The sequence below is a fragment of the Notamacropus eugenii genome, chromosome 1 (genome assembly GCF_028372415.1).
Source record: "Notamacropus eugenii isolate mMacEug1 chromosome 1, mMacEug1.pri_v2, whole genome shotgun sequence".
In the NCBI taxonomy this organism is placed as follows: Eukaryota; Metazoa; Chordata; class Mammalia; order Diprotodontia; family Macropodidae; genus Notamacropus; species Notamacropus eugenii.
Genome location: NC_092872.1, coordinates 418,948,685 through 418,972,857, shown reverse-complemented (window position 1 = coordinate 418,972,857; position 24,173 = coordinate 418,948,685). Strand labels below are relative to the sequence as shown.

The following is a 24,173-nucleotide window of genomic DNA, read 5'->3' as shown; positions in this document are numbered from 1 at the left end:
GAGTGAGTAGGAATATGCAATCCCAGGATGTCTGTTTTCCTCTATCTCTGTTATCCTCTTATCTCTATATCAAGATAAGAAAAAATCCCACTGCTCTGGTTTGTAGGCATCCTGTCATAAACAGGTCTTTGAAATTGCTGACCTGCACAGCCCTCCCTCACTCAAAACAAAGTCAAGTCTTGTCATCAGGAACACACAGGAAAGGGCATTTTTAGAGCAAAACAAAGCAGTCTAATTGATTAGTTCAGGTGTTGGCCCTTTTTAAAAGTCCAAAAATGATATTAAATGTTATCAAGTTCAAGTTTTTTACTTTGGTATCCAGAATTGGTTTTGGAGACTAGATCCATGTTGTAGGGAAGAGGACATTAGCCCTTGGAGTTAGGAGACTTGCTATATGGATTAGATTATTCCTACCATTATTGAGGCAGCATGGCAGCTAGCCTCAAAGCCAGGAAGATGTGAGTTCAAGTCTCACTTCTAATATAAATTGGCTGTGTGACCCTGAATAAGTCATTGCTCAATGCTCTAAGCAACAATCTAAGCTGAGAAGATACATATCTGTAAATTGTAGAAGGAGTTTTCTTTTTTTAATTAATTTATTTGTTTTCAATTTTCAACAATCACTTTCATATATTTTAAATTTCCTCCTCCTCTTTCCCCCCTCCTTTCCCAAGATGACGTGCAACCTTGTATGAGTTCTACACATACATTCTTATTAAACACACTTTCACATTAGTCATGTTGCATAGAAGAATTAAAATAAATGGGAGAAACCATGAGAAAAACCAAACCAGAACAAGATGTAACAAAAGAGAAAATAGTCTGCTTCATTATGTATTCTTGACTCCATAGTTCTTTCTCCGAATGTGGATGTCATTTTGCATCAAGTCCTTTGGAAATGTTTTAGGTTCTTGCATTGTTGTGAAGGGTTAAGTCTATCAGAAACAGTCCTCATACACTGTGGCTGTTACTGTGTATCATGTTCTCCTGGTTCTGCTCATTTCACTCAGCATCAGTTCATATAGGTCTTTCCAAGTTTTTCTGAAGTCCACCTGTTCATCATTTCTTATAGCACAGTAGTATTCCATTACATTCACATACCACAACCTGTTCAGTCATTCCCCAATTGATCAGCGGTCCCTCAATTTCCAGTTCTTGATCACCACAAAAAGAACTGCTATAAATATTTTTGTACATGTGGGACCCTTTCCCTTTTTCATGATCTCTTTGGGATACAATCCTAGAAGCGATATTGCTTGGTCAAAGGGTATGCACATTTTTGTAGCCTTTTGGGCATAGTTCCAAATTGCTCTCCAGAATGGGTTGAATCAGCTCACAACTCCACCAACAATGAATTAGTGTTCAAATTCTCCCACATCTTCTCCAACGTTTATCATCTTGTTTTCTCATGTTAGCCAATGATAGATGTGATGTGGTACCTCAGAGTTATTTTGATTTGTATCTCTCTAATCAATAGTGATTTAGAGCAATTTTTCATATGACTATAGATAGCTTTAATTTCTTCCCCTGAAAACTGCCTGTTCAAATCCTTTGACCATTTATCAATTGGGGAATGACTTATATTCTTATAAATTTGACTCAGTTCTCTATATATTTTAGAAATGAGACCTTTATCACAGATACTAGTTGTAAAAATTCTTTCCCAGTTTTCTGTTTCTATCCTAATTTTGGTTGCATTGGCTTTGTTTGTGCAAAAGCTTTTTAATTTAATGTAATCAAAATTATCCATTTTGCATTTCATAATGTTATCTATCTCTTGTTTGGTCATAAATTTCTCCATTTTCCACAAATATGATGAATAAACTATTCCTTGCTCCCCTAATTTGTTTATAGTATCATCCTTTATATCTAGATGATGTACCCATTTGAACTTTATTCTTGTGTATGGTGTCAGGCATTGGTCTATGCCCAATTCCACCACACAAAACTTTCAGTTTTCCCAGCATTTTTTGTCAAACCATGAGTTCTTTATCCCAGAAGCTGAGATCCTTGGGTTTATCAAACAGTAGACTGCTATAATCATTGACTATTGTGTCTTGTGTACCTAACCTAATTCCACTGATCTACTCCTCTATTTCTTAGCCAGTACCAAGTGGTTTTGATGATTGCTGTTCTATAATACAATTTGCGATCTGGTGTAGTTAGGCCACCTTCCCTGCCATTTCTTTTCATTAATTCCCTTGAAATTCTGGACCTTTTGTTCTTCCAGATGAATTTTAATATTTTTTTCTAGCTCAAGAAAATAATTTTCTGGTAGTTTAATTAGTATGGCACTGAATAAGTAAATTAATTTAGATAGAATTGTCATTTTTGTTATATTAAATTGGCCTACCCACAAACAACTGATGTTTTTCCAGTTACTTAGATCTGACTTTATTTGTGTGAAAAGTGTTTTCTAATTAGTATTTCTAAACATAGTCCCTGGGTTTATTTTGACAAATAAACTCCCAAATATTTTATAGTATCTACAATAACTTTAAATGGAATTTCTCTTTCTATCTCTTGCTGTTGGGTTTGTTAGTAATATACAGAAATACAGATGATTTATGTGAGTTTATTTTGTATCCTGCAACTTTGCCAAACTTGTTTATTATTTCAAGTAGTTTTTTACTTGATTTAGAGTTTTCTCACCAAGGAGGTCCCTACTAATGAAATTGTAGGTCCTGTCCCCATCCTTTAAAAAAAAATATTTTCTATTCCATTCTCTCCCTCCTTCTACCCCTTATCTATTTTTTTTTCTTAAAGAAAAGAACATTATCTGGTGTCAGAGGACCTGAATTCAAATCCTAGCACTGTCATTACCTGAGTGACCTGAACTTTTCAGGTCTCAGCTTTCTCATTTGTAAAATGAGAAGGTAGGACTAGGTGAACCCTGAGGTCTCTTCTATTATTTATCTTCAGCAACTCTTGAGTCCAGCTAAACCTGTTTTGTTCTTCACACTTGTCTCCTTTCCACTTCACACTCCAGTGGCTCCCTATTGGCCTCTAGGATAAAATATAAATGACTTTCTTTGGCATTTTTAAAGCTCTTCACAACCTGGTCCCTACCATACCATGTTGATCTTCTTACTGATTTCCATATTTGACCTTCATTTCCTGTTTTTGTGTCTTGCTTTGGTTTAATCTCATGCCTACAATTAATTAATCAATCAACAGATTATTTACATATAATTTTCATTTTATTATTTTTTCAATTACATGTAAATAAACATATTTAGCATTTGCTTTTAAAAATTTTGAGTTCCAAATTCTGTCCCTCCTTTCCGTCCCCCTCCCTGAGATAGCAAGCAATTTGGTATATTATACATGTGCAATCATGAAAAACATTTTCATATTAGTCATGTTGCAAAATAACAAAAAAAGGCAAATAAAGTAAAAAAAAATATGCTTCAATCTGCAATCAGACTCCATCAGTTGTTTCTCTGGGGATGGATAAATCCTTCAGAATTGTCTTGGATCACTATACTGCTGAGAATAACTAACTAATTCACAATTGAATCACATAATATTACTGTTTCTATGTATGATGCTCTCTTCATTTCACCTTGCATCAGTTCACATAAATCTTCCCAGGTTTTTCTGAAAGCATCCTGATCATCATTTCTTAGAGCACACAAGCATTCCATCACAATGATATACTACCAGTTGTTCAGCCATTCCCCAGTGGATGGGCATCTCTTCAATATCCAATTCTTTGCCACCACAAAAAAGGCTGCTATAAATATTTTTGTACAAAGGTCCTTTTCCTTTTTCTTTGATCTCTTTGGGGTACAAAACTAGTAGTGGTAGTATTGCTGGTCAAAGGGTATGCATGGTCTTATTGGCCTTCGGGTTGTGAAAAATTATTTTTCTTAGTAATCATTATCTTAGAAACTCAGAGCTTTCCCATACCCCTTTCTTTCAAAGCAGTAGTTCAGAAGGACATGAAGATCTAATCTAACTGGGTCTATTCCTGCTCATTATGTTGCTTTAACAGGTCTGGAAAAATGTTGATTCCTCCCTATTGTCAATTACAGGTGACATGGAAATTGATATTTCTTTGATCAGGATTAAGTGACCTAAAATCATGTACTCAAGACCTCATTTTGATATATCCCACCTCCCTCTATGTGGATCAATCACACTTGATTGGCACCCATTGTGAACAACTACTCTATGAAGGGCATATAGCCTGTATCCCCAAATCGAGCCAGTTCTGAACTGGCCCCATTGGAAGGGGCCCTAGTTTTGTACTGTAATTCTCATGCAATGCATGTCAAGCCAGCTTGAGAGTAATTAAACTGTGGACATGTACACCCTAATTTTGTTTGTTTCTTTTTTAGAACAGAGTCTGTTCCAAATTGGGATTCATGGGGTCACAGGGCATAGTTCCAAATTGCCCTGTAGAATGATTGAATCAGTCCCTACCTCTGCCCACATTCCATTAGTATCCCTACTTTTCTACATCCACTCCAGCATTTGTCATTTTGCTTTTCTGTCATATTAGTCAATATGATGGGTGCAAGGTGGTACTTCAATTTTATTTCCACTTCCTAATCAACAGCGATTTAGAGCATTTTTTCATATGACTATTGATAGCTTTGATTTCTTTTTGTGAAGACTACCTTCAACAGGCATTTATTAAGCACTAGGTGTTGAGGTTCCAGGTACCATGAGGTTTGGGGTGCTCGGGACTCCAAAATACTGACATGCCAGGTCTTGCCGAATGAATTCAATTCAAGACTTCTTCCAGTCAAAGTAAAACAAAGTTTATTAAAGGTTTGCCATATTGGGTTGACTCTTAAGGAGCCTAAGCATTTTGTGATGCTTGTATTGACAAATGGGCCAGATAGAATCTCAGCTAAACAGAGTCTGAGCTGGATTCAATCTGAGCACCTTGATGGAGGCCAGATGGAATTTATATACAGAAAGACCATGGGAAAAAATCTAGAGGTGATCTAGTAGTCTGGGAGAAAGGTCTAAGGAGGATCTTGAGAGTGGGGTAACTAGTAATATAATCAAGGATGGGAAACAGCTGGAGGCAATTGGAAGTATCAGACAAAGCTGGACTTGGGTGAGAAGCAAATGGGGCAATCCAGAGGTAACAGACAATGGAAGGACAGGCTAGGCCAAGGACAACAGATTTGAGTATGAAAGGCCAGATTAAGTAGAAAGATTCAAGGGGGTTCCCAGAGTCTGAACCCCATCACTAGGTATGTATTTGCATTCTTCTAAGCACTAGGGACACAAATACTACAAATAAAACAATTTCTATTCTCAGTGAGGTTAAATTATATATATTTTTTAAAGAGCCATAATTTATTGAGAGCACATCCTCTCCCAACTCCATATATAGTACCCTGCCCTCCCAGCCCGGCTCCTCATGTCCAACTCCTTGGTCACTTCTGACTTTTGTAGATCTTCTTTGCCATTTCCAAGAAGATAGATGGGGGAAAGGGGATGAATGCTTCTCAGCTGATCTGCCCCATCAGTCTAAAGTAACTTTCTTCAAACATGGTGAAATGAGCAGACAATTCAAGTTTGTCATACAATTCTTTCACTTTGGCAACCTCCTCTGGATCTTTCTGTCCATAACTCTCACCCAACATCTTTCTTTGCTCAGATGATGCCAGCTAAAGGCACTTCATCAACCAGCCAGCTGCATTTGTTATCTTGGTTATCAGTACCAATCTTGCCAGCCACATTGGGGTCACCGAAACCATCAAAGTAATCATAATGAATTTGAAAAAATTCCCCCATCTCCAGAAGGATGTTCTTCTTTCTCCCCATCTATGCCTGCCATGAAAATGGTAAGTAGAAGGAATAGAAAGCAGTCTTGTATTTGACAATGGTCTAATATCTCTGCTCAGTGAATTTGATAAGATCAACCTTGCCCAAGGAGCTGTGATAAGATCAAAGATTTGGCCAATCACAGTCTGGTTAGTGCAGGGTAGGAAGAGTTCAGTGAGGTTCAGGTAACAGGGCTACCCATGGCAGTAATGCTTCAGCAGGCTGTAGATGCAGATTTCCAACAACATGACATCACTGATGGCATCCAAGCCAATGTCAGGTTTCTTATACCAGCATGGCTGTCCCCAGTGGGTAAGAAGAATTCATGATGCTATCTGTTACTAGGAAGAAAGCCTGGAGCAGCTCCACACACCAGCCCACTGCTAGTGCTCTGTGTAGAGTGTCAGCATCCTGCTTTTAATCAGCTTCCGGAATACCATGAGTATTGACAAGCCTCAGTTGCATTTTCCCATAACGCCATTGTACTCTATGACCTCCTTGAGCCTGGTTTTGGCATCTCCCACCTCAGAAGGCCCCATCCCATTTTCTGTCAGGATCTTAACAATCTGAAAGAAATGCTGGATGAAGTCTTGCTTCTCTTGGGCAAAAACTGATTTCTGATTTCTGTTCATCCTGGTACTGTATGCAGCTACTCTAGGGGGTGGGAGGATTACATTATATTTTAAAATTATGTTTTATTTTCAAATAATCTGCCTTCTCTCTTTCTGGTCCCCCCTACCCCATGTTGAGAAAGCAAGAAAAAAACAACAATCCTGTTACAAACCTATATTGTCAAGCAAAAAATACCTACATTAGCCATATCCAGAAAAATATGTCCTAATCGCTACTCTGAGTTCTTTATCTTTTGGAAAGTAGATGGCATGTTTCATCATAAGTCCTCTGGAATAGTTCTGAAGTCTTTTAAGGTTTTTGTCTTTACAATATAATTGTCATTGTATAACTTGTTCGCCTGACTCTTATCTAATTCTACATCAGTTCATACAAGTTTTCCCAGGTTTCTCTGGAACTGTCCCTTTCATCATTTCTTACAGCATAATACTATTCTGTCATATTCATATGATATGATATGAACATAAGTTGTTCAGTCATTCTTCAATTGATGGGTATTTCTTCAGTTCCAATTCTTTGCCACTATAAAAAGAGCTTACACACACACACACACACACACACACACACACACACACACACACACACACAGATCTATTTAAAGGTTTTCATGTAGGTTTTTTCATCTTTTTCTGATCCCTTAGGGGTACAGACCTGGTGGTCATATTACTGTATCAAAGAGCTTACTAACTTCTGGTTCATAGTTTCAAATTGCTTTCCAGAGTAGTTGGACTTTCCAGAGTAACCTCTCAGCATTTGTTATTTTCCTTTTTTTGGTCAACTTTGCCACTCTGATATATGTGAGACAGAACTTCAGAGTTATTTTTAATTTGCATTTCTTTAATTACTAGTGATTTAGAGCAATTTTTCTTATGGCTTTTGATAACTTGAATTTTTTCCTCTTACAACTCCTCTTCATATCCTTTGACCATTCATCAGTTGAGGAATGGTACTTGTTCTTATAAATTTGAATTAGTTCCCTACGTACATCTTAGAAATGAGATTTTTATCAGAGAAATATGCTGCAAAGATGTTTCCTAGTTACCTGCTTCTCTTCTAATTTTAGCTGTGTTTGTTTTCTTTGTACAAAAACTTTTAAAATTGTACATCCTGATTGTGAGGTTTAGAGTTGGGAGAGCTGGTTCTGATGGGATACAGGTGCAAGTCAAGACCTTTGCCCCATACCCCAAAAGAGTTTGGGTTCCATTTGTCTAAAGGGTCCTGGAAAACCCCACCTTGGAATGTCCTTGGATTTTCCCACTTAATTTGGCACTCCCTTGAGGCCATACACTCTTCATTATCACTATGCCCAAATCTCTGTTACCTCTGGATTGCCTTCTGGCTACTTCCCACCCTTAATTCTATCAAAATCCCATTCTCTTCCTGGTGTTTGACCTCTAGTCACTGCATTTTCATCAAGATCCTCCCTAGATTCGACCTTTAGGCACCCCAGGGTATGGGCCTTTCCCAACAAGACTCTCCCTATAACCCTCCCCACTCCAGACACCCAGACTATTTGGTCATCCCTAGATCTTTCCTTCAGTCTTTCTGCATATAAGATCTATCTTCTTTCCATGAAAGGGCTCAGACTCTATCTAGCCTGCTTACATTAGCGATACAAATGCTCAGATTACATAAGAGTCTACCCAATATGGCAGATTTTAAATAAACTTTGTTTGACTTTGGCTGAAAGAAGGCTTGGGTCGATTTCATTTGGGCAGAACCCACTATTTTAAGGTCCCAGCACCCCTAAGCCTCAACTGTTCAGGTGTAAAAGAACTCACTTAGACCTTCTGTTTTAGTCAATTGGGAGCTTTTTATTTTATGTGAAAAAGCATCACAGGCCTCCTTAGCAAGAAAGCTAAGTGAGAACCCCATATTTGGGGTAGTTATGCTTATATAGAGACTTCAGAATGATGATATAATTTTAGAGGTTTTTAGGGAGATTAAAGATTAAAGACAGAATAGGGTGAGGGAGACAAAGGGAATTCTTTATGGTTCAAGAATTTAAGGACAGGGCAGGAGGATACAGTTTAAAAATTAAAGGACCAGGGAACACAGGATAAAGGAGACAAAAGCAATTCTTTTGGTACAGGTTCAAGATAATAGAGGAAAGGACGTTAGGACAGGTGATAGAATAAACTAGGGGCTTGTTGACCTGAAAACTTGGTTAGAGAAAAGACAACATGGCTAAATGCATACATTTTATGATTTAATTAATTAATCAATTCCCTATAAAGAAACCAGTTACATAGCTCTATGGAGTCAGAGGTGACTCTGACTATCTAGTACAGAAATCATCTGTCTTAAGTACATTTTGCCATGAGAAAGAAACTCTCCTAATTAAGCAAATCATAAATTCAGTAAGACAGGACAATTAACAAAGCAATGTTAGTCAGGCCTTGAGATTCCAAGCTGGGTAAGCATATGTCTCGGTGATAAGGAAAGAAACCCCACCACTAGTAAGTGGCAGGCTTCCTCCCTTAAACAGATAATTGACATAGGAAAGGGTAAACAATGTTCAATAGAAATTATGATCTAAGATGTCTATATTTTCTTTATCATTAATACGCCATAACATAGTATATGTCTATAGATCAAAGGAAAGTCCCATTATTCATAACATAGTATGTGTCTATAGATAATAAGATTCATCAAAGGAAAGTCTTATTATTCAAGATATAGTGTCTTAGGTTAAAGGTCTCCTTAAGGAGTGTAGAGTCGGCCTTGGCTGGCTTTTGCTGACATAGAAAGAGGTACTCTCTGAGTTTACTTCAGAGAGAACAAAGAGATTATTCCAAAATTTTATATTAAACATTATCAGGCTTCACAAAGTACTGGAAAAGCATCTCTTAACTCTTAGGGCACCATCTGTATTCTCATCAAAGCCATGGAGAGTTGGATCAAGGACTACAGACAAGGTGATGCAGCCAGCTGGCCTGACAAGGAATCCCTAAAAGCTAGGGTGCTGAGACTCAAGCCCTGGGGAGCTTTGGACTTGGAACTTGGGACTGCGCTCTGTAAAAATTAAACTACACTATGAACCTAATCTCTTTCCCCTCCCCAGAGACTGAGGTAGGAAGTGGGGCAGATAGAGGAGGATTATGTGCCTTATATCTTGGAGGAGCAAGTTTGTACTTTTGTGATTTTACCTCTGGAAGTAAATATTTCTGTGTAAAAGCTAATCTGACTGCTACTGGCTAAATGGAATTGGTCGTAGGTAATCATCCCCTACAACTGAGGGAAAAATGTTGCAGAGGGCTAGAGGTATTTGCAGAGACTCTAGAAATTTCCCAAATCCCCTTGAGTGAACAGGTTAAGTGAAGATCCCTCAGGTAGGAATTCCCCAAAGCCCCCACCCTTCCTGCCAGAGATAAAATAACTAAGTATCCCCCTTAGACAAATAAAATGCTCCAGGATGGAGGAGAACCACCAAAGTTCTGGTCACCTGGAGTACCCTCCCCACCTTATGCCTCATCAGCATTGTTCCTTTAAGTTCCATATTTGGTAACAAAAACCCTCTTTGGTGAGCAATGATCCTTTCCATGTTCTTTGTCTCTGGGGTAGATTCCCATGCTTAGAATGTACATCTGGATTCCCAGCCAATGGGAAGAGAGGCTAGTGGGCTTCCACGTTAGGGACTATATAATGCTGTACTCTGCTCTGCTCAGGTGCCCTCCTTTGCTGACACCACCCCTGGTCTTGAGGGAAGTGCCCCTTCTCATGAGATTGTAATAAACTCCTTTTTGCCTTCTACCTTGAGAAGCCTCTGATTTTAATTTGAGTAAGAGTCACTATATCCCACACAGTTTTGGGGGCCTCTCTGGGCCCCTTTCTGATGGGTCTCCCAGACCATTAACAGGGACCAGGTGCCAACTGAGGTTTTCTCGGAGGTCCTTGGAATTGATTTGTGAGATCCTCCTCCAATCGGGTAACTGCCTGAGGAGAGGAACTCGGAAGAGGAAAAAACGAAAATAAAGAGACTCCAGAGCAAAGACAGGACTGATTAATTCGGCCAGGAAGACCAGCCAGAGCATGGGTCACATGAGTTGACCCAGGCAAGCAAGATCTTGTGAGCTTGAGCAGATAACTCAGGCAAGATCAAGTGAACACTTCTGGGTGACTGGTGAAGGGGTTGGTTGTAAATTCAACCACCCCCTCTGGACTTCTCATAGCAAGATTGAGTGAGCTTTTTTTTTTTTTTTTTTTGGAAGCAAGATCTCTTGAGCCATGGGAAGGGGACAGTTAAAGGTGGCTGGTCCCAAAAATTCATTTCCAGACATTCGGGAGGATAGCCCCTTGGGGAATAGATTTAGCAATTGCGAAGAAACACCAAAATATAAAGGGAAAGATAAGAAGAAAATGGTTGTCTTGTTTTGTTTGGGCAGGGATCTCCGTGGGGAGGAAATGTAAATTGACCAAGGTAAGAGTCCTCCAAGGACTGGGTGTGCCGGCAGTTAAACCTGCTGGTGAATGCCAAAAAGCCTCTTAATGAGGAAGAAAGGTCTTATGCAGCCCTATGGCTGCTGGAGGCAGGCCAATTTGTGGTTTGGCTTGATCTGTTCCATGAATGGTGTTAATTGAGAGTTTGAAAACTTTTTGAAAGTTGTTAAAAAAAAAAATCTTTCTTTCAGCATTCTTAACACCTGGCTATGTTTTTGAATGTGAAAAGAAAGATAAGGTAAAATGAACCTTAGGCCGGCCATCCACAGTGAAAAGTTGAGTTTTGATTTGATGAGATCTCAAAGCTAAAATCTGTACTTTAGGTTTGAATTGGGTCAATGTATCTGATACCAGACAGTGTGTTTAAAATTGCAAGTTCACTTTGGAAGTTCAGTGATTTCTTTTGGAGGCATTAACTCTCTCCAGATTCTGAAGGATGAAGACAAGGAGGGTAAGTATGGAGGTTCCTCAGGTACCTGCCTGGATTTTGTGCTAACCTAAGGAGAGCAGGTGGGACTTCAACTGTTTCTAGAGCCTGAAATTCCCAGGGCAGTATCCATGTGCCTAAACCATGTGCTCAGGGGAGGTTGCTCCCTCCTCCTCCCATTCTGAGTTAATTGGGAAAGCTCCTGGTCTGGTTGACCTTGGAGGGGGGAGGGGAGCTGGAAGATGGCTCTTCAGTTCTTTAAGGAAGTAGAGTAAAAAAAAAAAAAAAGATTATGGAAAGTTATAAATAAAGTTTTCTTTCAGTAGCAAGAGTATTTGAAAAAAAAAGAGGAGGGCTAAAATGTTTATCATTAGTGATTAAAAATCCAAGTTTGATATGATTTCAAGTTAAAATTTGTCCTGAAGGAATAACAAGCAGCATCTGACCTATCAGGATTAGGCAGAAAAGATATTGTTATTTGGCATTTATGATTGTAAAGTGCTTAACATAAGGATGGGTATATGTTGGATGACACATTACACAATTTTTAAATTTGGAGTTTGTTATATATATAGATTGGGGTTTTAAAAGCATGTAATAGAAATTTGATAATTTGAAACTTATATTTGGTTATAAATAAGCAGTGCAAATGCTGATGTTTGCTATATAATGGTAGATTTAAACTAGGAAGGGATTCCAGTGCAGACAATTATAGTTAAGATGTGGAGGAACTGGATAATCTGAGTAAAGAGACTGAGAGACTTGGAAAGATAAAGGGTTTGATTGAAGATGCAAGTCAGATAAGAATATTTGAATACTTCTGGATGAGTTAGTTTCAGATGGTTTCAGTAAGTAGTGAAGGTATGAGGAAGTATTTTAAGAAGACAGAAAAATTATTTAACTTGATTTGATAATTAATAGCTTAATCAAATTTGAGATGACTCTATCTGAAAGGATATCAGGTGATAGAGTGCGCCCATGTGGTGGTAAAGAGCTGAATTACTTTGCAGGGTGATGTGGAAATGCATTTAGCTGAATAAATAATGGCTTATTTAAAGTTTTAAGTAAACTCAAATAGTTTATATTAGAAATTGCATTGTTAAATTAATGATGAATTGGTTAAAAAAACTTATGTATTCTGTGTAAGAGTTTCTGTGTTGTAGAATTCCTATTGAGAAAATAAGAATCCTTGGAAAAACACATATGCATTTTTATATATGGATGTGATTTTCAAGCCTTTTCATTCCATGTAAGGATGTGTTAAGTATGTTAAAAAGTTCATTTCTGCTGTTAAGAAGGAAGTTTTAACTAAAATTGTTTTTTGCTATGAATCAAGTATTTACAAAATTATGTTTGTAAAAGGAAGCTTATGGGCAAATGTGGAAAGGCCTAGGTTTTAGATCTTGTAATTTTTGCCAGTGAGGTTCATGAGAATTTTGTGATAAATTGTAAACTGTTCTTAAAAAGGAAGATATTTGTTGTATGAAGAAATGTTTTATAAAATCTTTTGTATGATTTTTGAAAGGGCTACCTACCAAGTTTATATTTGTAAGTTAATTTGTTATAGTAACTTCAGGTTTTATGGAGGGTTGGCAGTTAAGGGACAAGATAAAGGAGATCAGGAATTTTATGGCTCCAGGAGGGTATGTGGTAGTTGTAAGACAAAAAGCCTCCTAGCCTCATCCCCCTTTCCTTTTGAAGTCCAGTCATTACAGAAGGACTTCTTAAGATATAACCTGAACTCAGATGGAGTTCCTAAACAAAGAACTTGTTTTGGTGATAAATAATCTCTAGTGATTGGTTTTTAGGACAAATTTAAGATGTGAGTCCTGGTAAAATTTTTGATTAGTGAAACCTGCCATCTAATATATAAGCTGCTGGGACTGTACTCAGAGAGGAATGTGACTTACAGACAGAAATATACTTCAGAGGACAATCCTGTCCTCAGCCTGGGATGGGATCCTTTTGACTCAGTTTTCCTATTGTGTCCCTTTGAAAAGGAATGTTTTCCCACATGACTATTTCTGAGTCTGACAATAAAGTGGAGATGATATCTAATTAGGTCCTTGCTTTTCATCTTCATGGTATGTTTCTATAATCAAATCAGATAGTTTAAGATGTAAGCACAATGCGAGTAGTGGAATCTTGCTGTTTTCAATTAATTGGGTAAATGGGTACTCTGGTATGGTCTTGTGAAAGATAAAATCTCTGAAATAGAACATTTTTCTGCATATCATGGGAATGCTTAGATAAAGGAAACCAAAGAATAGTGTGATGCAATTTATCATTCATGTAGCTCATTCTTTTAGATTCAGCATGGTTAGAAAGGGACAGAGTAGTTTGGGAAACAGATGTAAATCTTTTAGAGCAATAACTTATGGCTATAATAGTAAATTTGATTTTATGATTGTTATTTAATCAGAAACTAGAAAAAAGTATAGAAAGGCGTGCAAGCTATTTAAGACTTGCTTCAAAAAATGTTCCTTAGCCAATGTGAAGTTATAGTGATATCTGGAACCAATTATTGGAGCTTGCTGTTTTAAGATTTTAATGGGACTATTAACTGACTATTCTTCTGAGTCTAACTCCAGATGTGGATAGTAAGAGAGATTGTCTGAGCCACTGATTCATGATGCCAGTGAGCCTGTGAGATGCTGGTATGAACTGCAAAAAGGTGATCTCATGGGAAGATTGGGAGAGCTGCTGTTCAGCCTGGGTTGAGGTAGGATTCTCCCAACTCAGTTTCCCCATTGACACCTGGCAGACTTCAAGCCTGACTGAATGCCAGTTGACAATCTACTCCTGCCTGGAACTGACATGAAGTTAGGGAGATGTTGTTTCCCTGCAATGTCCCTACTCTTAGCGGCAATTTCATATAATCAAAAGTTTTATAAACTTAATATGAGATCTATTAAATAGTAGATTGTTGGTATGGGAACTTCTGAGGTTAAGTCTAAAATTAAGCTGTTAGACTTAGAATTTCAGACTCAACAACAATAAGTTAGGGTCCTTTAATTCTTAGTAATAGTATGGAGACAATCAGGTCAACAGCTTGTGAGGTTAGCATACATAGTCATTATTATTTTTGTCTCAGTTGGTAAATGTTGGAAGAAAAATGGTTTGTGGTCTATATTGTAAATTCTTTAAAAGAAGTATCACATGACCAGAAGTTGGGATTGCTTTATGATATGATATGATATGTACTGTCTTAAACATGATTATTTATTGTATTTATGTAAGTACTGGAGCCTGTTATTGACTTCTTAGTGAAATCTCATCTTCCTGATGGGGGAAATGAATAGTGAATTAATGTAAAATGTAAAATCTGGGTTCTAATGTGAATTTCTTAAACATGACAAGTGGCCAAAGTTCAAATTTTGATTTTCCAAGAGTGATAAGTGTATAAAGTTTAGGAATGGTCATCTAAAATGATATTGTCAATTTTTTAGGAAAGTGGACTTCTGGATTTCTACAAGAAGATAAAGGGAAGAAGATGCTGAGATGCTATGCTGAAGACTGCTTAAAGGAGCATCCAGACCAGAAAACTGCATCAGATAATGTTCCTTCCCAGACCTGCTGTATGAGATGGAACCTCTAAATGAACAATTCACGGATCTACTTTTTCCTTTTTTGTCACTGTATTTATACTTATAAAAAGAGGACTGCCATCTTGTAATTTGTCAATGCGTTGGTCAACTTTGCTCCCTTCCCATATTCATATAAAAGAGAGATAGAGGAAGGGGAGAATTCATAGGGGAAAGAATGTGAGGAGGTATTTATTGGATTTAGATGTGGAAACAGAAATTTTAATAAAGAAAAAAAGGGAGTTTGTGAGAAGCTAAATCTCTCTACCTGCTATATGAAAATAGATGACAATGGAAAGGCAGTAAAAAAAATGACTAGGAATATTAGAAAATTGGCTCACGTTCTGGTTCAGACTTGGACACCACCATTTAACACTTCTTAGTGGTCTTGGTTCAGAGATAGCTGGGGGAAACAGCTATTATGGTTTGGGCTCATCACCCTCAGTGGAGTTATACTCCTCCCACTTTGTCTCCTTTGCATGATACAACTAATAACCACACTAGCACAAGATTTCCTTTCAAAGATGATTAGGCCAGAAACTAAAGCTGAAGTATCTGTTAGTTTCATGGTCCTAAAGAGCCAAGGCTGGACACCAATCCAAGATAGCGGAGAAGAAGATAGGGAGGATGATTTAGCAGAAGCAGCCTTCTGAGAGTAGTGTGAGGGGTCTTCAGAGGAACAAAAACAAGAGGACGGATTGAATGAAATCAGGTTAAATGAAGACCCCCTCAGGCATGAATTCCTCAAAACCCCCACCCTTCCTGCCAAAGCTAAAATAATTAAGTATCCCCCTTAGGCAAATAAAATGCTTCAGGATGGAGGAGAACCACCAAAGTTCTGGTCACATGACCTGAGCTATCCCCCCCACCTCATGCCACGTCAGCATTCTTCCCTTAAGTTCTAAACTTGGTAACAAAAACCCTCATTGGTGAACAATGATGTTTTCCATGTTCTTTGTCTCTAGGGTAGATTCCTGTGCTTAGAATGTACATCTGGATTCTCAGCCAATGGGAAGAGAGGCTAATGGGCTTCCACATTAGGGACTATATAATGCTGCACTCCACTCTGCTCAGGTGCCCTCCTTTGCTGACACCGCCCATGGTCTTGAGGGAAGTGCCTCTTCTCATGAGATTGTCATAAACTCCTTTTTGCCTTCTCCCTTGAGAAGCCTCTGAGTTTAATTTGAGTAAGGGTTGCTGTATCCCACATACCCTTAAGGGTCCTGGAGAACCCTAGGGATGGGAGAAAAGTAAAAATCTAACCCACATGGCTTTTATGCACTGGAGACCAGAGTAATTTGTGTCTCGCTCACAATAGCAGGAATTGCTCCAAGTAGTTACACTATATAGCATAACTGTTACAGGGCTATTGTTGAGGTTTGGATGTGCTGGGACCCTGAAATAGAGACATGCAGGTCCTGCCAGAAAGAATTGGTCTCAAGCCTTTCAGCCAAAGAAAAGCAAAGTGTATTAAAAATTCACCATGTTGTCCAGACTGTTAAGAAATCTCACCATTGACTACACTCTGAAGGAATCTGAGCATTTGTATGGCTAATGCCAGCTGACCAGAATGATTCTAAGCACCTTCACGGAGGTAAAATGGATCTTACATACAGAAAAACTGTGGGAGGGATCTAGGAATGGCCAACTAGTCTGGGGTTACTGGAGGAGGGGTCCAGGGAGGATCTTAATGGGAGTGGGCAGTAGTCTGGGGTGATTAGAGGTCCAAGTCCAGGAACCAAGATAGAATTAAGGGTGGGAAAGGCCATCCAGAGGTAACATACAATGGAGGATTAGGCTCAGTTAAGGGTAACAGAGATTTGGGCATAGAGATAATGAAAGGCTTTTAGCCTCAGGCAAACACCAAATCAAGCAAGAAGATTCAAAGAGAGTTCAAGGGGGTTCCCACAGTACCATAGTAGAGTAGAGTCTGGCCAGTATGGAGGATTTTTAATAAACTTTGGTTTTCTTTGACTGAAAGAAGACTTGGGTCTAATTTATTCGGGCAGGATCTGTGTGTCACTATTTTGAGGTCCTAGTACCTAAACCTCAAAAATTCCACATGTAATAATGAAGAGGAGATAAATAGAGGCAAGGAGGGAAACTGAGTAGTACTGTCCTTGAATGTTTCCAGAGGAAGAGTACTTCTGTCTCTCTAAACACCAGACATTTGGCTTACAACAGTATCTCTAATTTAGGGAAATGCAATGCAACTTGTTTCAAATTATGAATCATTCTCTTTACTTTCATTTCTTCTGCTTATCACCTTGACCTGGTTTAGAAAGCAGTCACCAGCAACACCTTTTGTCTTAGGAGTTTTCAGGCAGAGCCCATCGCTTGGTTGACACTTCTCACCTTCCACCCCTACCCTGTGCATGCCTCTGAACTGGACATGCTGGATGAGTTTACTATATTACCCCAGATTTCACTGGCTTTCAATTGCTATCATCCACATTACATCACACAAACAAATGTTAGTGGTCACTAATGTATTTTATATACCATTAGAATAAACAGTGACAAAGGAATGCATAGAAATCACAGAGATAAAAGAGGAATCTCTGGGAATATATGAGAATAAGTGAATCACAAACTCTACAGGACTGTTGCATTTAATTGCATTTACCTTCCCTTTGGTTTAGAACTATAGGAGAAGGAAATTACTTTTAGGAGCAGCAGGGATAATCTCACCCAATCTAGACCATAAAGTTAAGTGCCTGCTGGTCAAGGTTATTCTCCCTTCACCTCAGCTGCTTTATTAACCTTCGTGGCTGCTTCTGAGCTAGCAATAGTTGCTTCTTTCAATCTCTTCCAAGAAGAGCAGAGAAGCACAAATTCGAGAAGTACTTGACTCTACAAAAGTTTGTGTGATTTTAAGATGGAGGTAAGTCAAACTTCTGCCCTTAGGGCTTAATGTATTCCATCTACTTCTGCCACATTTCTCTCAGAACTCTCTCTAAAATATACTTTCATATGACCTCATATGTCATGACCTCAGCTATCAATTAAATCATGGAAGTCTCTTTGGGTTACATTAATCCAGGGCCATATTTCTATTAGGAGATGACATACCTTCCCAGGATCAGAAATTTTTTAGTCCCTTGAGAAAATCAGCCACTCTGTTTGAAAGCTATAACTATGTAGCTTAGAGACTTCAATACTTTAAAAGAATAAGGAATTCTGACTTCCTAGGTAACCATTCTAAAGAAGCTTTGAAAATAAATGCTGATTAACCCCACATGAGACAGATGTAGCATTATACAAAGTGTCATTTGATGGGCTACTTCAAAGGCAAATTGTCTGTGTTACAGGCAAGACAAAGTACCTACACATCTCAAGAATACATTCACATCCATAGTACATAGGAAATAATCAGAAATAGTAAAAAATTAAAAAGCAATAATCATTAGTATGTACACAAATAAACAATGAGCAAAACAACATATTAAGCTACAAACAACACATACATGAGCAAATAAACATACCAATAAAAGAATAAAATAAGCATAATTTATATATGTAGTGATTAAGATATATGATAATAAATATGTGCAATTAAATGCAAGGTATACTACATATGAGCAGTCTCTAGTATTGTCGGTCAACAAACATTTATTAAATACCTACAATGTTTCGGGCACTGTACTTAGCGTTGGAGATACAAATATGAAAAAGAAAAATGGTCCTTGTTTTCAAGGAGCTTGCAATGTAATGGGGGAAGACAACATACAAAAGGACTGTCACTTAGCTACATATGCAACTATCTCCTTAGGTTTGGCAATAGCAACATTAGTTAGCTTAAGTGACTGAACAGATGGTATCTGATTCAGCGGTCACTTGCTGACCTCTTCGCTCCCACTTAAAGAGAATAAATACATTGTAGTTAAATACAAGGTAGTTTGAAAGGGAGGGCACTAACAATTGAGATTGGAAAAACTCCACATAGAAAGTTAGTTCTGGAAGGAAAAGAAGGATTCTTTGAGGAAGAGGTGAGGAAGTAGTGTATTCCAGGCATGAGGGAGAGCCAGTGCCAAGGCACAGAGACCAGAGATGGAGTGTCATATGTGAAGAACAGAGACAAGGTCATTTTGACTGAATCAAAGAGTGAAGAAGGGAGAGTAATGCCCAGTTGTGTTGAAAAGATAGTTTGGGATAAAGTAGTGAAATGCTTTTAAAGCTAAACAGATGAATTTGTACAAGAATTATCACAGTCCTTCCCAACTACTACACAAATGAGCTAACAAATGATATAGACAGACAAGGACACTGTCAGTAACACATCATCAGTGGGTGATGGACACGTTGTGAGACACAACCTAGCAGATGACATATGACATGACATATCATATATATGATACGTAAATTTAATATTCTCTTCTCTTGAACAGTGATCCAGAGAGAGTAACAAAAGAGCTATGTTTCTTACAAGGTCAGTTTAGCAAGATCAGGTAGAACACAATAGGCTGGAAAAGACGCTTTATTAAAACAAAAAGAGGATGCCTAAATTGTTACAAAAGAACAAATGTGTCCTTGTTAGCATGACCATATGCCAAAGAGAATAGTGCCTTCTTTACATATCAGTCAATAAAATTTTAAGAGTCTATTAAGTATTTTATTATATAGGATTTTTAAAAAGGGTCAACTTTCCTAAACTTTTGAGGTCCTCAGTTTTCTTTTGTAATCTTATATTGATTAGGGGAAAGGAGTTATTGAAAGAGACATTCATTACAAGTCAAAGAGGCATCATACAGAAAAATTTTAAGAAATCGCAAATATGGGACAAAATAGAATCAATTGTAGTCTTCTCAAAATTCACTTTCAATAAGTTTTAATTTTATTCTAGGGATTTATTGAGTAGAAAGTGACACGCTCAGTTCTGTGCTTAAGGAAAATCACTTTCGCAGTAGCATTTTGGAGAATGGACTGAAGAGAAGAGGCAAGAGATTAATTAAGAGGCTATGGAATAATCTAGCCATTGTCTCCTCACCTCTGCCTCTTTAAATCCAAGGCTATTTTAAGCACCACTTTTCTTGATCCACTCTCTGCCCTCTACCCAAAAAAATCACTTTTGTGATTTTGTTTTGTTTCTCCAGTATACAAATTTGGCAAAATACTGATTTTGCAATATATAAAAACATAAACATATATGTACACAAATATGTATTTTCTCCCAAGATGAAATGAATGCACTCTTCTGAATGACAGGAACTATTTCATTTCTGCTTTGGATCCCAAGTGCCTAGCACAATGCCTGGCACCTAGAGAGTTGGTTCTTTAATAAATGATTGATTGCACTGAAGCCAAAGCTCCTGGCTACTAGCCCAGGGCTCTTTCCCTTAGACTAGGTCCTAACTGTGTGGAAAACTGCTTTGCAAAATATAAAGGACACCCAGATATAAAATTTTAATATTTACTTCTAACACACCATTCTCAGTTTATTTATGCACACTGCCCCTGCTAGGATGTTGGGGGAGTCTGACACTCCTCCCACCAAGATGTGACCTGAGATTTCACCTCTAATTCTGAGGCCCTTTGCTCACCAGCCAGAGGGGTGGAGCTGGCTCCCTCCTACCAGAACCTGACCAGTCATGGCCAACTCTAAAGCCTGGGGAGAGCTACATCTGTCCTGTCTCTAGTTTCCTCCTTTCTGTTCTGCCTCACACCATCCTCATCAGGCTGGAGCTCCTCCCTTGCCTGCAGGTCTGCACAACTCCCTTCCCTTCCCTTCTTCTAGCTCTTGGTTCAACCATCATCCAGCTTCTCCTCCCCACTGCAAGACTGATACACCTGGATGCTCTCCATGTTACTAAGAGGACACTAACCCTGCTCAACAGATATAGGCTTGACCCAGGGGGCAAAGATTTCAGACACTATTGAGATGACAGATGTCACACAAAAGGGAGCATTGGTTTCACAGAGAAGTCGCAGAATACATTAGGAGGACACTACTGAGAGGGGGTGAGGATGACAACAAGGACACAGACCTCATTAAGGGGCTACAGAAGATCCTAATGAGAGAGGACCAAAAGAATATAGAAACCAATGAATGGGCTGAGTCCCCACTGCAGGGAATGCAACCCTCCCAGAGGAAGCTAAAGATCCCATTGGGGAAATACTCTAACCCTCATGATGGGGGATATTGATCCCACTGAGAGAACAGAGACACCCTTAAGGGAGACACAGATCACTGGGAGAGAGATAAGAGCCTCACCTGACTAAAGAGGACAAAGATCACCAGAAGGATGAGAATCCTGACAAAAAGGCAAACCTCAGGCACTACACTGAGGAAGGCATAGGGAAGGAAAGGGAATAAACATTTATTAAGTACCTGCTTTGTACCAGACACTGTGCTAAGCACTTTACAAATATCTCACTTAATACTCACAACAAAGTTGTGAGGTAGGTGCTATTATGATCCTCTTTTTTAAAATTAAAGAAACTGAGGCAACAGTTAAAAGACTTGCCCAAAGTCACACAGCTGAATCTGAACCCAGATCTTTCTGAATCTAGAACCAGCTACTTGTCTATCGACTGTACCACCCAGCCACCTCAGTAAGGGTACATAGATCCCACTTCAGAGACATACAACCCACTGAGAGACATGAACTCCTGTGACTTCACTGAGAGTCCACCATTTCCGCTGAAGGGAGGTACATCCATGAGAAGAGATCAAATGAGACTTATATGGAGAAAGGCCCTCTGAGGGAAATAGAGGTTCCACTGAGAGGACATAGACTCTAGTGAAAGAGATAGAATGTGTTGAGAAGATTTAGATCCTATTAAGGGGCCACAGAATATATTGCAGGAGTCACAGACAACCTTAAGGAGACACAGACCCTACTGAAGGTGCTGAGGGAGTATTCTTAGTTATAAGACTCAGCCCTCATGGGGGGAGGGAGTGAGGAAATGTGACATAGCCTACATAATATGAGGAAAACAGAGACCTCACTGAGAAGGGCAGAGACCTTGAGAAGATGACACAGACCCAACAAAAGACCTTACTAAGGGGCATATATCCCACTGTGGAAATGGAGTTACCACCTGAGAGAAGGACTACCCACAGGAGTATACTGGAACCAGCCTGGAGCTCAAGAGTTCAATTGATTGATTGTTAAATTTTAAATGTTAGCCTTTATACCTCAGAAATGAGCAATTCTACCAATCAGAGCTTGACATCATTTTAGTGATTTGCTTAGACTTAAGAAAATATTAACAATGAAGATTAAACTAAAAAATGTGCCAAGTTGACGTTTCTTCTGTCTCCCCCACCCTCACCCTCTGGACCAGTCGTTAAACATTTACCAGTATAACTTTGACTACATGGTTGGGCTGGGGAAAGCTGGATTTCCATAGTATTGTGCTGGACAGAATGAATGAAATGAATGAGAAAGTATTCTTTAAACACCTACTACATTCAAAGCACTAATTGTACTTTAGCACAAAGCACTAGCTGTTGTGGGGTATAAATAGAAAATCAAGACAATCCCCATTCTCAAGGAGCTCACATTCTAATAGGATGAGAGAACACATTTAAAAGGCTTCTGCATCAAGTCAGATTGAAAGACACCAAAGTTCTTAGGGTGCAGTGGGCACAATGCAGATGATAATGCAGATTCTTTACTGTTATTTCCGCAAATAAAACCATGTCAGTTTCAGATGTTGAATCATTTGATGATGCAGAGGACTTTGGCTTGAAAATACTTTTCTGTATCTTCAGTAGCAGGGACTGATAAGGAAGAACAGGGTGAGGAAGTAGTAGAGACCCTGCAAAGTCAAACTCACATCTCCAGAGAAGGGCTTCTTCCACAGACAAGAGCTCTGAGGGCAGACTAGGATCAAGGGTGGTGGAATGGTGGTAGTGGTTTGGGACTGCTACTCCTCTGGACTTCGTGGGCTTCCCTGTCTTACAATGACAGGTGGTTCATGTAGTGCCAATGCAATACCTACAGTAGCTGCAGTGGATATGCACGTGTATTTCCAGGATAAATTCTCAAAATATAAACTCTGTTCCTCAAAGATGAAACCAAGACATTTATTCAAACACCAGAAAGCCAAATCCATCATAGTAACAAGGAAATCTATACACATCAGCAACATAGGGAGCACCACCATCCCCGAACACAACTGAAATAATGGAACAAAAAGAAAACAATATGTGCAGTCCAGTAAAACAGATTCCCACGTTGGCCTTCTCTGAAAATGTCTATCGTCTTCTCCATCTTGAGTTCATCACCTTTCTGACAAGAGATGGGTAGGATGTCTCATCATCAGCCTCTGGAATCAGAGTTGGCCATTGTATTGATCAGAGTTCGTAAGTCTTTCAAAGTTGTTTGTCTTTACAATGTTAATGTTATTCTATAAATTGTTCTCTGGTCCTATTCACTTTACTCTGCATTAGTTCAAACAAATTGTTACAGATTTTTCTGGAAACGTAATTTCTTGTGATGCCCTAATATTCCATTACATTCTCATGCCATATTTTGTTCCACCATTCCCTAGTTGTTGCATACCCTCTTAGAATCCATTTCTTTGCCACTATAAAAAAAGCTGCTATATAACATTTGTTTACATATAGATTCTTTTCCTCTTTGATATCTTTAGGATTTAGGCCTAGTGATGGTATCAGAGGGTCAAAGGATATGCAGTTTAGGGAGTTTTGGAGCATGATTCAAATTGCTTTCCAGGATAACTGAAACAATTCACAGTTCTTATTTTCCCACAGTCCTTCCAAATTTATCATTTTCCCTTTTCGTCATATTTGCCAATATGATTGATATGAAGTAGAACCTTGGAGTTGCTTTATTATGTTTCTACAAGTAACAGTGATCTGAAGAATTTTTTTTTTTTTTGTTATGGCTGTTGATAGATTGAATTTCTTCCTTTGAAAGCTGCCTGCTCATATCATTTGATCATTTGACATCTGGAGAATGACTCTTATTCCTATATATTTGAATTAGTTCCTTGTGTATCTTAGAGGAGATCTTTATCAGAGAAACTTGCTGCCAAGATTTTTTCCCAGTTAATGTTACCTTTCTAATTTCCATTGGTTTTGTTCATCTAAAATCTTTTTAATTTTATGTAATCAAAATTGTCTACTTTATCTTCTTTAATCCTTTCTATTTCTTATTGACTCACGGACTCTTCTATTTATGAACTTCAAAGGTAATTTCTTTCTTGCTTCTTATGATGTGACCTTAATATCTAAGTTCTATTTCCATTGCAAGCTTATCTTGTATATGGTCTGAAGTACTGATCTAATTTGTCCCAGATTTCTTTCCAGTTATCTCAACCATTTTTGTTGA

The 24,173-nt window shown here is 38.5% G+C and overlaps 1 long non-coding RNA gene and 1 pseudogene across 1 annotated transcript; one reads left to right on the top strand and one right to left on the bottom strand.

Moving 5' to 3' along the window:
• Positions 1-5,399: 5,399 nt before the first annotated feature.
• Positions 5,400-6,422, bottom strand: LOC140518856 (farnesyl pyrophosphate synthase pseudogene; annotated as a pseudogene).
• A 3,928-nt stretch (positions 6,423-10,350) lies between these two features.
• Positions 10,351-14,959, top strand: LOC140518860 (uncharacterized). The gene is made up of 2 exons (XR_011972035.1): positions 10,351-10,840; positions 14,737-14,959. It is a non-coding gene; the product is annotated as an uncharacterized lncRNA (long non-coding RNA).
• Positions 14,960-24,173: the final 9,214 nt, after the last annotated feature.